The sequence below is a fragment of the Oncorhynchus mykiss genome, chromosome 12 (genome assembly GCF_057628025.1).
Source record: "Oncorhynchus mykiss isolate SJ-2025 chromosome 12, ASM5762802v1, whole genome shotgun sequence".
NCBI lineage: Eukaryota > Metazoa > Chordata > Actinopteri > Salmoniformes > Salmonidae > Oncorhynchus > Oncorhynchus mykiss.
Window position 1 is genome coordinate 72,618,938 of NC_143033.1, and position 12,312 is coordinate 72,631,249.

Genomic DNA, 12,312 nt, shown 5'->3' on the forward strand with positions numbered 1-12,312 from the left:
GTATTTTGCCAAAGGCTCCAGTATTAAATGAACAAGTAAACAAACCAAAGGGCTCACACATATAGTCTGGTTCTTTCTTTCACAACAAACACGCGCGCGTGCACACACACATACAAACAAACAAAAGGTACAACAAGGTGGAATAGGGAGGCGACATACCCACATTCCTAGCCCAGTCAGCCTCTCCTTTGTCATTGAGCCTGTTTCTGTGTTTTCCCTGCATCTCTTTATCTCCTTAATGTTATTATTCAGTCTCCTTTAGCAACTCCTTAAACTAACCTGAGCTGGCGTCCCAGTGCCCTGGCCTAATCCCAAGCGCACTAAACAACACAAAACACAGATGACCCCGGAGCCATGTGCTTAAACAAGGAAGCAGTGTGTATGTCTAACCAAGTGTGAGGCGCTGGTGAAAGAGAGAGGAGAGAGAGCATCCCGTCTCTCTGAGGCAAACACAATGTTCCCCACTTACCCTTCATCTCCTTGGAACTGGGTCATGGATGGGGGTGGGGTGGGGTTCTATGGTAAATCCCCCTGAAGAAGAGGGGGGTAGACAGTGATATGTGTGGGGGAGAAGGTGTAAAACAGAGGGGGTATTGGAGGAAGGTAATATATGTAAGCGGTATAATTGCTAACCGTCCACGGCAGAAGGAGTGACCTTGTAGAATCTATTAGAATAGACAGTGTATGGGGAAGAAATACTTCATGATTAGAATGGTAGGGTACAGTAAGTGTCCAGACAGCAATTCATATGAGCAATTAATATGAATAAAATAAGCATTTTCATCCTTCCAATGTCTCTTCTCTCCATCCCTTCCTTCCCATCTTCAAACCTTCATAGAGTTATAATCCTTCACTGCTGAGAATAATGAGAAGTATTTTGTTTGGTATTGTAGGAATCCACTCACCAGTGGTTCTGGTGTAGCGTAAATGAGAGTCAAGAGCTATCTCTCTACTCTGTTCTTATCTCTCTATTGAGAGTGGACCGATTCCCATCACCACATTTCACAGCATCTCACACAGCAAGAAAAATCGCTGGGTATTAACATTCAAATCACATCTCACAAATCCACAGCCTATTTAAAATGTGGACTCTGTCTGGCAGCCTTGTTATCCTAGTGGTGATCTGTCACTTGTGACTGGTCTTGGTTTGTTTGCCAGGTTTATTTATCAATTTTTATAATCGATAAATGTATTATCTATTAAATAAAGTCACACCAATATAATGGTGCAGAAAACCATTACCTTTAAATACCTATACTCAAGTATGCAGTTCTAAGTTTATATCTTATACATCTAATTACTTTATTAGATGCAGACTTTAACCATACCATAAAACTGTAATTTCATGGAAGCCTTTAAACACCAAAAGCTTTCCTGAGATTCTTGTCTGTAATTAGTGTGAAGGAAATGAGTTGACCTGGGGGTGAAGTGAGGCTAGGAACACTATCAGCCTGCACTGTAAGCACACACACACACACACACACACACACACACACACACACACACACAGGAAAGTGCACAGGCACACACCTCCGCACCCCCAAGCTCCGACTCACTTGTGAGCTCCTAGAAAGATATCTCATTAGCAGGCAGGACAGGAGGAGGGGAGGGAGAGATGGAGGAGAGGATGGGGGAAGGTGGAAGGGAGGAAGAGATGGAGGAGAGGATGGGGGAAGGTGGAAGGGAGGAAGAGATGGAGGAGAGGATGGGGGAAGGAGGAGGGGAGTATGGGGGAAGGGGATCTTAGAGTTCATTTGAGTGTACAAGCGAATGCACATGTGATTGCGTACAGTTTAGAGAGTTATTGTATACGTATATTTGTCCCCTGTCTGAAACCCTATTAATGCGCAGCGGTCTAAGGCTCTGCTTCTCAGTGCAAGAGGCGTCACTACAGTCCCTGGTTTGAATCCAGGCTGAATCACATCTGGCTGGGATTGGGAGTCCCATAGGGCAGTGCACAATTGGCCCAGAGTTGTCCGGGTTTGGCCAGGGTAGGCTGTCATTGTAAATAAGAATTTGTTCTTAACTGACTTGCCTAGTTAAATACAGGTTGTTGTTTTATTGTCTCTTTTTATTTCTTAAATCTTTTTTATATGGTCTGTGACAGACAGGATCGTAAAGGCAACGGGGTTCATAGATGTTTCGCTGGAAGTGTGTAAAAGATTGCTTGTGTGTGTGTGTGGTGGGTGTGTTTGTGTGTCTGTGTGGGGGTGGGGAGGTGGGATCATGAAAGGTATACCAGAAAGCCAGGTACTGTAGTGCATGTTTAGTATCTGTGAGTTGGCTGCGTACAGTATGTATGGGTTATACTACAGAGATAAAGGTCCTCCCAGCTGTAACTAACTACAGGGAAAATGGTGTGGATGGAGGGAGTCCACTTCAGGCTGAAAAATGCTTTAATGTGTTTGTGAGCCAGGAGGGGAGGGAGTGTTTCTTGTTGTGTCTTGAGGCATGAATAGTGCGTGTGTGTGTGTGTGTGTGTGTGTGTGTGTGTGTGTGTGTGTGTGTGTGTGTGTGTGTGTGTGTGTGTGGTGCTGTGGAGGTTCCTCAGATGAGGAAGGGGAGGACCATCCTGCTCAGTGAATAAAACTACAAATAAAATAACATTACAAAAGTGAAAATATTTAGCTAAAACTATACACCAACTATATTCACATCACCAAATACCTGAATAAAACCCACTGTTTTGCAATGAAGGTTTACAGTAGTCTCAAAAGCACTAGGGTGTAGCTGGAGGACAGCTATTTTCCATCCTTCTCTGACTACATTGACTTCATTACAAAACCTGGGAGGCTCGTGCTGCTCACCTCTTTCCATAGACCGACATGGTAAGTATGACCACTTCCGGAGGACATCCTCCAACCAATCAAAGCTTTTGCAGTATGAACTGACATGTTGTCTATCCAATCAAAGGATCAGAGAATGAACCTAGTACTACGCATGATTGATTTAGAAGCTTGGTGAGTTGGTGACGTTGTTGGATAGATTGAAATAGTGAATAGTGAAAGGAGCGTTTAAAAAAATATAATTCCATTCAAATTAGTTTCTTCAAACTACAGGAGACAGAGGGGGTAGATTATATGTTGTTTTCTTGGTTTTATAACTTTATTTTGGTGTCAAGTTAGTGCCATTAGTGCCCTGCTAACTTTAGTAGCGAGTAAGTAGCTAGATACTAGACGAGTGGAGTTTTTTTCTCGCCAGAATGGCTAGTTAACACTAACGTTGTAGTGGAACAACATAGTGGAATTGTTGTTGAAGAACCCCTTTCATTGCACACATCAGATTCAAGCTTCTGAGAAAAAGACCCATTGATCATGTAATGGACGAAGGTCTGCGTATTCAAACTGCGCAACAAAAAACAAGAAGAAAAAGGGATACTCCATTTTTGGGCTTTTTGGACACGTTGTGAAGCAAAGGGGCATGATGAGAAGGAAAGTTCCGCTAACAAGGGCAACTAGTACAACTTGAAAAGGTAATTGCATGTTACGATGCTTTACTTGCTGAGCATATGGGAGTTTCTACTGTCTTCTCTGGGATGTAGAAATCAATTCAGAATGATTTGATCACTTTTATCGCATCATCCATTAAAGATGAGATTAAAAGAGAGGTTGACGCATGGCAAATGGATGAAACCCCAGACATCAGGTGTCGCGCGCAGTTGTTAGTTATCACCAGGTATGTGAATGATCGGGGCTTTATTCAGGAACGTTTATTGGGCTACTTTGATGTGTCAAGTGGGCGAGATGTGCAGTCTGTGTTTGAATATCAATTCTGAGTTTAACTCCATGGTTGCCCAAACTTGTTGCCCAAACCTAGGATGGCGCTGCTATTTGTATTTACAGCCAAGTCCCCTCCTGTTCCCTGACTAAGAGGGGATGAACACTCCACCACCAGTTACAACTCTCTCCTGATATGAACTGAAACAATGTCTCATCTGGCAAATTGAATGTTCCCTTTCAATTTTCTCTCATTACTGTTTGTAGAGTCAATCACTAAATCCCATTATTTCACATCAATGTGATTTTAATCCGTGCTTGGACTAACTCATTCTTAACTATTTTGTCTAACTGTGTAGTGTTCTTGTTTGTTGTCTTCCCAGTCAAATCTTGTCCTGCCCTCAGTGGAAGAGTTCTTCTCCAACACCATCCATCCATGATGAGCCTGTCCTGCACTGAACCCTCTGAACACCTCAACCCTTGTCCTGCACTGAACCCTCTGAACACCTCAACCCTTGTCCTGCACTGAAAGCCTCTGAACACGTCAACCAGTTGAATTACTGCTGCGGTCCATTCCCAACAGCATGTAAGTAGCCCTCTCATTTCCATTCTCCATTTTACTATCAATGTCTTTATTAAATGTTTTAGGTTAAAATAATTGATTTGGCAATTTTTGAAAGACGCTTTTGTGGTCTGTGCAATCCGCGCTTCTACTGTGGGTCTCAAGTCACCAGCCTCCACTGGTGCAGTGGTTACTCTCTAGGGTAGAGAGGTAAGAGACAGTGTGCAATACACACACACTCACTCACTTCTCAGGTCCAAACCACCATTACCATTCAAATAAGATTTAATACATCACTCAGCAGTTTCCTGGTTTTGTTTAGTCTAAATTGAAATATACCTTGCAAAGTATTTGTGGTGACTTGATTAATAAGCACTACTTAAAATACCTTCCATTGAACGAGGGTTGTTTGGTAGAGAAAAACATAGATGTAGGAGGAGAGGCTGTTTTTTATTAAATAACATCCTGTAGACTCATTAACGTCAAATCTGTTTCCTAAATGAGGATGTGTTTTAGTTATAGAGATGGACTACCATCTGGCTGTGTTGGGATGCATAATGTCCAGGGAGTTGGGGGCACAGCCTGGGCGCTGGGTAAGGAGGGGATGGACGAGGTGCACAGCCTGGCTGCTGGTTAGGGAGGGGGGAATTGGGGTGAATTGGGGACACATCCTGGGCGCTGGGTAAGGGGGGGTGGATGAGGTGCACAGCCTGGCTGCAGGTTAGGGAGGGGGGAATTGGGGTGAACTGGGGACACATCCTGGGCGCTGGGTGAAGGGGGTTGGATGAGGTGCACAGCCTGGCTGCTGGTTAGGGAGGGGGGAATTGGGGTGAATTGGGGGCACAGCCTAGGCACTGGGCACTGTGGCTGACACCCCCTAGAAGGAAGGCAGAGGAAGAGAGGGCAGTGAGGGTGGCAAGGTTTCCTTCAAACCAAGTCAGGACACAGCTCATAAGATATGTCATTACTATTATTAGCAGTAGTGTTATTAGTATTAATAATATAAGGTTTATTTACAGCTTGTCATAGCAGCGCTCACACAGTGACTTGAATTCATTGCCTTATCATATTTTGGTGAAAAAGGAGAAACTCAGTAACCCACTTATGCCTCTGGATTTCCACTGAGTTCCACTGAAGCGAGAGATTTAAATGGCATCAGTCCTGTTATTAAAGCACAGCGAAACATCAGACAAATGGGGAGGGGCAGCGAGTGCAGCGGTGGTGTGTGGGTGTGTGCCTGTATGTATGTGCATGAGTGTGTGTATGTGTGTATGTGTGTATGTGTGAGTGTGTGAGTGTGTGTGTGTGTGTGTGTGTGTGTGTGTGTGTGTGTGTGTGTGTGTGTGTGTGTGTGTGTGTGTGTGTGTGTGTGTGTGTGTGTGAGTGTGTGTGTGTGTGTGTGTGTGTGTGTGTGTGTGTGTGTGTGTGTGTGTGTGTGTGTGTGTGTGTGTGTGTGTGTGTGTATGGAGTGGGGGGTGTAGCAGCTGCAGCAGCTTGCACACTGGGTCTCTAGTACTGTGAGAGACATTCTGTCATCTGAAAGAAACACTGACAGATTTAAAAAGCAGAAATATGATGGTGTCTCTGTGGACACCATTGAACTGTACTGGGTGTTGCATTTGACTTACACAGCAGTATGTGAATGGGAATGTATTCCTATTACAACTCTATGTATACACTGTGACAGAAAACAGACTCTGTTGGGTGAGGGGGGGGGGGTGATGTGGCACTGTTGTAAGATAAGGGTCACACTACGAGAGTCGCTGCATCGTTTTGGGAAGAGGCACTGTGAGCTTATCGCACTCATCAAAGCGTGCAGAAATCTCCACAAGGGCCTGAGGGGTGAAAGACAGAGTCTTGATGATTGGGTTTGGAGAGAGAGAGAGAGAAAAAGATAGAGAACCATCCACCCCTTCTCTCCTTCCTCCCCAGTGGTATTATCTTATCCCCACCATTCCTCCTTCTCCATGCCGACTATCTTTTAAGCCATGCTAACCACAGATAGTGAAATGATGCCCTATGCATACCTACATACATAGGAAAGAAAAACCTGAAAGCTGAGCGATTCTCACACATGGCAACACGAAACACACACACACCAACTCCCCCACACAAAGACAGCCTAGCACGCATGGAGCCCACAGTCTTACGCCAGTAGAGTGTGTATGAATAGAAAGCTGTGTCTGTCTGTGAGCCCATGGCACCATGGACCCAGTAGACACAATTCTGCCCTACCAACTCATTCACAGCCTTTCATCCAGGGCACAAAATGGAGCTGTGTGTGTGGACTCTGAGAGGGGAAATCATCAGCTCTCTAACAAGGTTCTCCCCCTCCCCCAACTCCCCATCCCCCAACACCCCTCGCTACCCAGCCCCCGTCCACCACAACATATCTGTAGTGTAGCCCCCCCTTCCTAATCCCCCTCTACCGAGGCCTCCTCTCTTCTTCTCTCCCATCCCCCTCTTTCCTCACCAGAACTCCTCATCATCCACCAAAGACCCTGAGGATATAGACTCCCTCCTTCCACATCAAACACACAGCATCAGTGTGTATGTCTATTCCTTTTGCATGTGCAGTATGTCATTCTACTCTTACCCTCTGTGTTCAGTAATTAGGTGAATCAAATGTTGCCAAATACAGACCAACACATATTCATTATTCTGTAGCTGACTTTTGAATTCAGGGCGCGGAGGGGGGGTAATTTATTTTTAAGGCAGACTGATGTGAGATGTGCTGCTAACAAGCTGTGCAGGAAAGGCCCCTGGAGATTAAACAGGGCAGGAATCAGAGACTGAACCAGGGTCGATACACACACACACACACACACACACACACACACACACACACACACACACACACACACACACACACACACACACACACACACACACACACACACACACACACACACACACACACACACACACACACACGCACACACACACACACACACACACACACACACAGGGGGAAGATTCCCTTATTGATGAGATTGATTTCCAGTGAGTCCATTACAGCAGTGTTTGGTATAGACTAAAGATGATTAGAATGGTGATTTAAGAATGGACAAACCGCAAACCGCTGTCAGAGCAGAGCAAACCCAGATTAACCTGAGAGACAATGGGATGGGACAATGGGATGGGAAGGAAGAGAATAGGATAAATTGGTCATGAGAGTCAGGAGAGAGGCCATAAAGAGCATTCGGATATGATTTCAAGCTGCCAGAAGCCCAGTTCTATTGTGTTAGTAGTTGGTACATCGCCTGAGGCCAAAGCAGACCTGAGACCTGCCAAATGTGCTCACCCCCTGTTGCTCTGTCACAGAGCTGAACACTCCCAACTGACCTGGGATCTGAACATATTCACCATCTCTGCTCCAGATACCAGCGGAGGGCTAATCTGTATGGGCTGTTTCATGTCCTTTGAAATTAAAGCCAATCATCGGCATGGTAAAAACGTAACAACACAAATTAGAAATTGATTAGTGAGTGAAATGAGTGTAATATTATTAACAATAGGATGGAGGAGCACCTGACATTTCACTTTATAACATGTCATTAGCTGAACTTATTATATTTTCACTAGCGCCAAATTGGCACTTAAGCTATTGTCATGAGCTGTGAACATTTCATTTGGGGTGTGAAAATGACTAAATCCTTTCAAAACACGCATGAGTTATTACAGAAATGAATTAGCATTGAATAATGAATGAATCAATGTTGGCTACCCCCTCTGGCAGAGTCAAAATAGACATCTTACATACAGAAGGGTGACTCAATCATCAATAGCCTAGGCCTTTAAGTGGCTAGGAATTTTGATCAAGGACCCAAATCTCTAAGAGAAAAATTATCAACATGGTCAAGGTTTATCAAACAACATCATTGCATTTGAGAGACATTCAGTAGAGATGCCCTATAAGCTATAGTGTATCTGTTTCTGATGTGGAAGAGTTCCCTGTTTCAGAAAAGAGGAAAACGCAGCTCATAGTTAAAGGTAATTGATAGTGACATCCCATAGCTAAGTAAGGGATTAAAAAATTGAAAAGTATAGGACTTTCCCTGGATTTATTTAAGTGAGACCCCTAAGGCCCTAGAGCAAGATTCCAACACCAACGTATTCAATTGAAACTAATAGAAGCCAAATTCAACAGATGGAAAGCATTATGTTGAACTAAGCAATCACTTTACCTTCCACAAAAGACTGTGTGTGCACCAGGGAGGAGAGTGGAATGGAGTACAGAGTGGAAGAGTAAGGGAGGAAGGGTAGAGTCACTATGGAATGAATATGGGGGCACATCAGATCTCTCCCAAAATTGTTAACAAAAGTGAATTCACCCCCCAAAAATCCCTTATTCACCTAAAAACGTTGTAGGCTAAAGCATAAGAGTATACCATGACTACACCATTGTAGGACCTACTGTTGTACATTGTGCTGTCTCACATCCAAGACCACACGCTGATGCTTATTGTTCAGGCAAGCAGACGAATAAAGGCTTGTTCATTGGCCATGTCAGTCTCAGTTTTCATGTAATCTCATTGATGTCGTTCTCCACAGAAACCAGTGTTTGAAGGAGAAGCGTGCTCCTTTCCAGTAATGATAACAGAGACGCGCTGAAGGATTACAGACTTGGACTGAAGAAGCACAGTCCTGGCTCACTATGTGTCTCTCTGACTCCAGACAGTATTCATGTGTGTAGCCTAAGTCTTGCCAGGGCTACCAGTGACTCCGCACACATAAACGGACCAGTTTTCTAGTATAGGTCCCTCACTGGGTCAATAACTGGATGGCTTGGGGTGGAGAGTGTAGGGGAGAGGACCGGCTGCTCCAGGAGTCCTCTACTGCCAAGTTCAGTAGACAGAAGACGAGATGAGATCCAGACATAACTCCACTGCCCCAGCCAAGGACCCCTACTCAGTCTCTCCCCCATGCCCCACACCAAAACATATACTTTATCACCTTCAGATAGAACACATTTCCCATCAGCCCTTCCTTGGTCGTACTGTAAACACTCTTGAGTTAAGGCTGTTTATGTGAGAGGCTCTTTTCCCTCACATCTCTCTCCCTTCCCCGAATCCATGCCCTTCCCATGTGACGGTGGAAACCAGCCAATTTCAAGTTAGCCCTTGAGCTCTTCTGTCAAGCTCATATTTTCTTTAAAAAAACATTAAATCTCAAAGTTTGCTTTGATGCTAACGCCCATTATTAGCTAGCATGCTAGCATCTGCGTAGCCCTTTAGGCCTTTTTCCCTATCTATCACACCACCAGATAATCGCCAGACCTCGTGGCCATGGAAACACACTTGTTTAAACATGACTCGGGGGGGAAAAGAGGGAAAGGGACTGTGGGGGTGGGGGGAGAGGACTGGACCGCACCGTCCTGAGAGAGCTAGCTCATGGCGGTGATGTAACAAGGCCGTTGGAAAATGACGAGCGTGCCACATTAGTTTGTTGTTGTTGTTTAAAACTCTTGCCCAATCGTTTCATGTTGTTGTCAACCTGCCTCTTGTGCGTAGCTGATGGCAGGCCGACAGGCTGTGCCAGTTCATCCCACTACCATCTAGAAGGCGGCGACAGTACAGATGCATCAAAGCTGGGACTGAGAGACTGATAAACAACTTCTATCTCTAGGCTATCAGACTGTTAAATAGTCACCACTAGCCAGCCTCCTCCCAGTACCCTGTCCTGAACCTCAAGACATCGTCACTAGCCGACTACCACCCGGTACTCTACCCTGCATCTTAGTGACTGATGCCATATGTACGTACATAAATTGATTGAACTCTTGTCACTTTAATAATGTTTACATATTGCTTTACCCACTTCATATGTATATACTGTATTCTAGTCAAGGCTCATCCTATATAACTACTGCTGTACACACCTTTTCTATTCATCCTGTCTATATCCACCAATCACATACATGTACATTATTTATACTCAGGTCCCGAAGCTAAGTTCCTGCAATTCTATCTATTTCGCTATGGGGTTTTCAACTGTCTATTTATATACTGTATTCTTCACATAGCCCATTCTAATATTTATACTACTGTACATTGGATTTTAGTTACACTGCTTATACACACCGCATATTAATTTATATACTGGATTCTTGACATAGCTCACTCTAATATATCTACTAGTGTATTGTACATATCATTGGATTACTGTTGCAGTGCTATTTGGGTTGTTCATTGGATTCATTCTGGCGTTTCTTCATTTCTTTCTTTTTTACTTTGGATTATGTGTGTATTGTTTTGTATTGCTAGGTATTGCTGTACTGTCGTTGCTAGAAACACAAGCATTTCGCTGCACCTGCGATAACATCTGCAAATCTGCGTACGCGACCAACAAACATTGATTTGATTTGTTCCATGATCTGTTATTGAAAGTTATTATGTTGAAGGGGCCTGACTGGCAGCTTGAAGAGAATAGGTCAATGAGTGATAAAGAGAGGCCTAGACTAGGGCAATGTGAAACTATTGTTTCTACTGTGACCGCCTTAAACGCAACCCATAGCTAAGACTGACCTCCCCTTCTCTCTCTGCCTCAACTCAGATCATGGAGACAGTATCAATCAGGAAGGGCCTTCAGAGTAGCCTTCCATATGTAGTTGGTGCTGACTCCCTAGAGTTTGAAGAGGAAAGATAGGGATTAATGCAGAAGGGTGACTAAAGCCCAAAAGTTGAGAGAACAGAAGAGTAGACTGACAGTGTTTGAGTAATTTTCCAACTGACCCTCCCCACCACAGAGAGTCAGACCAGGAAAATATGCATGCTTACAAAGCTTATGGCATATCATCATATAGATGTAGCCTATTTCAGGGAGAAGAGTTGTGGAGGACGTCAGTTTGGTGATTCGTCTGGGATCTGATCGCAGTATAAACGGATCAATCCCTCTTGAATATTTCAGCCCATTGGAGACAATGTCTATATCATCTAGGAGATCTATCCACCTGTCTGCCTATCCACCATATGGAGTTGGGATGGACAGCTACGTGGCCAAAGACAGTGGGATGTCTCAGAGAAATAACCCTTACTGCACATGTACAGTGGCAAGAAAAAATATGTGAACCCTTTGGAATGACCTGGACTTCTGCATAAATTGGTCAAAATATTTGATCTGATCTTCATCTAAGTCACAATAGACAAGCACAGTCTGCTTAAACTAATTACACACAAACAATCATACGTTTTCATGTCTTTATTGAACACACCGTGTAAACATTCACAGTACAGTGTTGGAAAAGTATGTTAACCCTTGGATTTAATAACTGGTTGACCCTTATTTGGCAGCAATAACCTCAACCAAACATTTTCTGTAGTTGCGGATCAGACCTGCACAACAGTCAGGAATTTTGGACCATTCCTCTTTACAAAACTGTTTCAGTTCAGCAATATTCTTGGGATGTCTGGTGTGAACTGTTCTCTAGAGGTCATGCCACAGCATCTCAATCAGGTTGAGGTCAGGACTCTGACTGGGCTATTCCAGAAGGCGTATTTTCTGTTAAAGCCATTCTGTTGTTGATTTACTTCTGTGTTTTGGATCGTTGTCCTGTTGCATTATCCAACTTCTGTTGAGCTTCAATTGGCGAACAGATAGCATAACATTCTCCTGCAAAATGTCTTGATAAACTTGGGAATTCATTTTCCTGCCCATGATAGCAAGCTGTCCAGGCCCTGAGGCAGCTCCAAACCATGATGCTTCCTCCACCATACTTTACAGTTGGGATGAGGTTTTGATGTTGATGTGCAGTGCCTTTTTTTTCTCCACATAGTGTTGTGTGTTCCTTCCAAACAACTCAACTGTAGTTTCATCTGTCCACAGAATATCTTGTCAGTAGAGCTGTGGAACATCCAGGTGCTCTTTTGTGAACTTCAGAAGTGCAGCAATATCTTTTTTTGGACAGCAGTGGCTTCTTCCGTGGTGTCCTCCCATGAACACCGTTCTTGTTTAGTGTTTTACGTATCGATGACTCATCAACAGAGATGTTAGCATGTTCCAGAGATTTATGTAGGTCTTTAGCTGACACTCTCA

At 44.0% G+C, this 12,312-nt stretch overlaps 1 protein-coding gene across 2 annotated transcripts in view; it reads right to left on the reverse strand.

Annotated features, from left to right (window-relative positions):
* The window catches only part of LOC110538149 (gap junction gamma-1 protein-like), a 36,086-nt gene that overhangs the window by 13,964 nt on the left and 9,810 nt on the right, over positions 1-12,312 (reverse strand). Inside the window, exon 1 of one of the 2 annotated variants that reach the window (XM_036938212.2) lies at positions 160-240. The exons of the other annotated variant lie outside the window; for it this stretch is intronic. The gene's annotated coding sequence lies outside the window, so the exon portion shown is untranslated. Of the gene's footprint in view, positions 1-159; positions 241-12,312 lie in introns of those variants that run through there. 2 annotated transcript variants of the gene reach the window in all.